Source organism: Protopterus annectens, chromosome 10.part0, assembly GCF_019279795.1.
Source record: "Protopterus annectens isolate FY-2018-M chromosome 10.part0, PAN1.0, whole genome shotgun sequence".
NCBI lineage: Eukaryota > Metazoa > Chordata > Ceratodontiformes > Protopteridae > Protopterus > Protopterus annectens.
In genome coordinates this window covers 1,824,796,863-1,824,802,862 of record NC_056744.1, presented here as the reverse complement: position 1 = coordinate 1,824,802,862, position 6,000 = coordinate 1,824,796,863, and the positions used below count along the sequence as shown (strand labels likewise).

The 6,000-nt window shown below is 41.0% G+C and overlaps 1 protein-coding gene across 1 annotated transcript in view; it reads left to right on the top strand.

The window, feature by feature from the left end:
- Nucleotides 1-6,000, top strand: part of ITGAL (integrin subunit alpha L) — a 1,030,513-nt gene that overhangs the window by 514,448 nt on the left and 510,065 nt on the right. The gene's annotated exons all lie outside the window — the stretch shown is intronic.

The following is a 6,000-nucleotide window of genomic DNA, read 5'->3' as shown; positions in this document are numbered from 1 at the left end:
TGTGTAAGATTTTCAGTCCATGTATTTCTAGTTAATCACTGTATATTCATCAGATCAGACAATAGTAGTAGAAGTAGTGAACGTAAACTCGTCTTAAGAAGTTTCTAACACTGTTTTGTTTTTGGACCCACTACACTTTAGTGGGTTGTTTTGAGACTTTGGGGATACCACGAAAAGAATGTTTGACTGACATGTCGGGCTGTGTGGGGGCGGATATCGAAGGAGCAACTGGCAGATCCCAATGGTGTGAGGGGGCAAGTGAAATTCTGGTATGACTTGTCAAATCCCACTTAAAACAACATAAAATAATATGAGATATGTTTAGGAAGCCTTGACAGAGATTTCAGCAAAGAATGCATCCACTTGTGTCTCACTACTCACGTAATGCATTGAGGAGCAGGCCACATCCATGCAAAACATGGTTCTACATGCACTAGTGTGTTTACCGGTCCCCAACACAAACTTACACATAACTAGTCTGTCCTGGGACATAGTGGGAGGCCTAGACATCAGACATACATGGGAAATGCTACTTAGTGTCTGGGGACACGAACATCAAGGCAAAATTTGGGAAGTCAATTGCAAATGGCATTATGTCACAGTTTGGGGTTCAGTGCCTATTGACCTAAAGTAAAATGTGCAGCTGTTTGCAATGCTTTGCATTAGATAGGCTTAATATAAAATATTAAACAGGAAATTTCAGTCTCTATAGTATTATAGAAAGTTTTTTGACCACTTTGAATCTTAACAAAAAAAAAGCCAGAATAATATAGAAGGATGAAAATGGCTTTGCTAATTGCCAAACGTCTCAATAGTAAAGTAGTGATTTGGAAGTTTTCATCTGCTTAGAGGATGTTGATGTCTGTACCCTCACTGAAACATGGTTTAAAGACCCAAAATAAAATATAATAAGTTCCAGGCTATACCCCTTTAATTCTGTGATGAGATGAACAGCACTGTCTCAGTCTTTGTAAAATTCATGCCTAGAGATTAATAATTAACTATCAGTGGTACTGAGTCAACTGTTTCAGAGATTTATCATACATTATCTTTGTCTCCTACGGAGCATGAGGATTTCCAGACTAAATTCAGGGATGTAAAATCAATAAAATACAATCAGTATGGTGGTTATTTAACTACCAAACATTGACTGGTTAAACTAAACATCAAATAAATATCTACAAATATTAAATGACTAATGCTACTCAAAACAAATTGGAACAAACACCATTAAATCCAGAGGAAAAGGAATTATTGTATATATTATACTGACAGACCTAGGTTCTTTCTCTTCACACCTCTCATTATAGTAAAATACAGATCCCTTTACTTAATCAAGCATCTCCTCAGCTTCTTCTTCTCTTACTGAGCCATCTTTCATCCTACCACGACTGTAATAGCTCTCAACATGTCTCCATCTCTGTCCCAACCATCTCTTCATATTTCCTCTGTACACTTTCCACACGTCACACCAAACCTATTTAATGACACCCCTCACATTTACTCCAGATGTAGACTGATAAACTCAATTTCAACTCAAACCAAAACAAAATTAAATGGAAAATACTCCCCAAAAGCAAGTCTCAGTAATCCCCAACATGCAAACTGCCTTCTAGAAAGACTCATTCTCCGTGATCCTGATCCCACCTATCACAACGAACATCAATCTAATTCTTTTCAACACACTACTCTAACCCCACAATGGCCAACTCCCAACCCCAGCAATGTAACATTTACTGCCATAAATGTTAGAAGCATAAAAAACAAAACTGCTGAACTGCATTACTGGATTACATAACATAATCCTGATATTCTCAATGTAACTGAAATTTGGCTTAAACCCAGCATAAATGACTCTGAAATGACACCTGCCAGCGGTAATATCATCTGTACTGACAGTATAAAGAGGGAACAGAGTGAGCTTTAACATTCCTCAACAACTACCACATTCCCCTTTACAACAACTAATATCAACATTCAATTCAGCACACCTTCTTATTACTTTATTAAAAATAAACAATTATAAATAAATATATATCACTGTCCTTTATATCCCACCTGGCAACAATATGGCTATCCTGGAAGGTATCCTACATTGGATATCCATAACAATTCCACAAGAAAACAATATTACTAGGTGATGTGAATGTCCATTGGTTGGACATAAACTCTAACTCCCCTACATCTACTGTGAATGTATATGGTTTCACACAAGTAATAAATAGACTCACACATCATAGCAAGACATCAAAGTCCCTATTAGACTAGATCCTATAGCAAATAAACCACCTCAGGTGCAAAGTCTGACTGTCTGAGTCATCATCTCCCAATCTATACAAACAGAATCTCACACATCCACTTAAACAGCATGTTTGTAAAACAGCATGCAAACTTTACAAGTTTAACCCAGAAATGATTAATTTATTATTAGCTAGAGCTAATTTATCATCTATTAACTAGAACTTCCTAAATATGTTCCCATCAGATGATGCTGTAAATGAATTTAATACAACTTTCTAGAGACCTAAAACAAATACTGCAATCTGGCTGTCCAAAAAGAGTAGAATGTTAATGCAGGACAGAGAAAAAGCATGGAAAGAAATGGGAAAAATATAAAACACCTCGATATCTTGAAAACATAAGAATGCTTTGCAGTCATACTGAAAAGTAAGTAAATAAAGACAAAAAGCCATATAATAATAATTTTCAGAATAATAGTAAACCCAGCCACTGGGGATGCAGAAGCCAGTGCATTTCATTGTGCCGGTCCCAAGCCCAGATAAATGGGAACAGTTGCATAAGGAAGGACATCCGACATAAAATTTTGCCAAATCATACATGCGGACAACAGTACAGATATACATACCGGATTGGTCAAGGCCCGGGTTAACGACCGCGACCAGTACTGTTAGCCAACAGGGTGCTGGCAGAAATTGGGCTACTGTTGGCCAAAGGAGGAGAAGAGGGGGAAGGCATGCCTGAAGGCAGGTAAAGGCTAGGACTGTGGTAGTAAGGGTCAGAACTTTTAATGTTGGCAGTATGACTGGTATAGGGAGTGAGCTAGCTGATATGATGGACTGAAGGAAGGTTGGTATATTGTGTGTGCAAGAGACCAGATGGAAGGGGAATAAGGCTAGGTGTATTGGAGGTGGGTTCAAATTGTTTTATCATAGTGTGGATGGGAGGAGAAATGGCGTAGAGGTTATCCTGAAGGAACAGTATGCTAAGAGTGTTTTGGAGGTGAAAAGAGTGTCGGATAGAGTGATGTTTATGAAGCTAGAAATTGATGGTGTAATGATGAATGTTGTTAGTGCATATGCTCCACAAGTTGGGTGTGCGATGGATGAGAAAGAAAAATTTTGGAGTGAGTTGGATGAAGTGGTGATGAATGTACCCAAGGGTGAGAGAGTGGTGATTGGAGCAGATTTCAATGGGCATGTTGCTGAAGGGAACAGAGGGGATGAGGAAGTGATGGGTAGCTATGGTGTTAAACAAAGGAATGCAGAAGGTCAGATCGTAGTGGAGTTTGCAAAAAGGATGGACATGGCTGTGGTGAATACGTATTTTAACAAGAGGGAGGAGCATAGAGTGACATACAAGAGTAGAGGGAGATGCACACAGGTGGATTATATCTTATGTAGGAGGGCCAGTTTGAAGGAGATTGGAGACTGTAAAGTGGTGACCGGGGAAAGTGTAGTTAGGCAGCATAGGATGGTGGTTTGTAGGATGACGTTGGTGATCAAGAAGAGGAGGATGAGTGTGAGGGCAGCACCAAGGATCAAATGGTGGAAACTGAAAAAGGTAATTGTGAGGTGGAGTTCAGGGATGAGTTAAGACAGGCACTGGGTGGCAGTGAAGAGTTACCAAATAGCTGGGTAACTACAGCAGAGCTAGTAAGGGGGACGGCTAGAAAGGTGCTTGGTATGACATTTGGACAGAGGAAGGATGGCAAGGAGACATGGTGGTGGAATGAGGAAGTACAGGAGCGTATACAGAGAAAGAGGTTGGCAAAGAAGAGATGGGATTGTCAGAGAGATGAAGAAAGTAGACAGGAGTATAAGGAGATGAGGTACATGGCAAAGAGAGAGGTGGTGAAGACTAAGGATAAGGCATATGAAGAGTTGTATGAAAGGTTGGACACTAAGGAGGGAGAAAAGGACCTGTGCCGATTGGCTAGACAGAGGGACCGAGCTAGGAAAGATGTGCAGCAGGTAAAGGTGATAAAGGATAATGAGGGAAACGTACTCACAAGTGAGGAGAGTGTGTTGAGGAGATGGAAAGAGTATTTTGAGGGGTTGATAAATGAAGAGAGTGAGAGGGAGAGAAGGTTGGATGATGTGCGGATAGTGAATCATGAAGTGCAATGGATTAGCAAGGAGGAAGTAAGGATAGCTATGAAGAGGATGAAGAATGGAAAGGCTGTTGGCCCAGATGACATACCTGTGGAAGCATGGAGGTGTTTAGGTGAAATGGTAGTGGAGTTTTTAACTAGATTGTTTAATGAAATCTTGGAAAGTGAGAGGATGCCTGAGGAATTGAGAAAAAGTGTTTTGGTACCGATTTTTAAGAATAAGGGTGATGTGCAGAGCTGTAGTAACTACAGAGGGATTAAATTGATCAGTCACAGCATGAAGTTATGGGAAAGAGTAGTGGAAGCTAGGTTAAGAAGGAAGGTGATGATTAGTGATCAGCAGTATGATTTCATGCCAGGAAAGAGCACTACAGATGCAATTTTTGCTCTGAGAGTGTTGATGGAGCAGTACAGAGAAGGTCAGAAGGAGTTGCATTGTGTCTTTGTGGACTTAGAGAAAGCATATGACAGGGTGCCTAGAGAGGAGTTGTGGTATTGTATGAGGAAGTCGGGAGTGTCAGAGAAGTATGTAAGAGTACAGGATATGTTCAAGGGTAGTGTGACAGTGGTGAGGTCTGCGGTGGGAGTGACGGATGTGTTTAAGGTGGAGGTGGGATTACATCAAGGATCAGCTCTGAGCCCTTTCTTATTTACAATGGTGATGGACAGGTTGACAGATGAGATCAGACAGGAGTCCCCATGGACTATGATGTTTGCAGATGACATTGTGATCTGTAGTGAGAGTAGGGAACAGGTGAAGGAGACCCTGGAGAGGTGGATATTTGCTCTACAGAGAAGAGGAATGAAGGTCAGCAGGACTAAGACAGAATATGTGCATGTGAATCAGAGGGAGGTTAGAAGAATGGTGAGGATGCAAGGAGTAGAGGTGGCGAAGGTGGATGAGTTTAAATACTTGGGATCAATAGTTCAGAGTAATGGTGAGTGTGGAAGAGAGGTGAAGAAGAGAGTACAGGCAGGATGGAGTGGGTGGAGAAAAGTGTCAGGAGTGATTTGTGAGAGACGAGTACCAGTAAGAGTGAAAGGGAAGGTCTACAAGAGGGTAGTGAGACCAGCTATGTTATATGGGTTGGAGACAGTGGCACTGACAAAAAGGCAGGAGTCAGAGCTGGACGTGGGAGAGTTAAAGATGTTAAGATTTGCACTGGGTGTGATGAGGGTGGACAGGATTAAGAATAAGTATATTAGAGGGTCAGCCTAGGCTGGAAGGTTTGGAGACAAAGCCAGAGAGGCAAGATTACGTTGGTTTGGACATGTGCTGAGGAGGGATGGTGAGTATATTGGGGAAAAGATGCTAAGGGTGAAGCTGCCAGGTAACAGGAAAAGAGGAAGGCCTAAGATAAGGTTTATGGATGTGGTGAGAGAGGACATGCAGGTGGTTGGTGTAATGGAACAAGATGCAGAGGACAGGAAGAAATGGAAACAGATGATCCGCTGTGGCAACCCCTAATGGGAGCAGCCAAAAGAAGACGTAAACACAGCCCTACAAATTCTGGACAGTCATTAAAGAAATCCAGCATCCCGACCAAAAATGCAACCTTAATTCCTTTCTCAATAACTCATCACTCAAAATCACAATACAATTCAACTCTTATTTCATAGATAGTATAGCATCTATAACTAAGGATTCC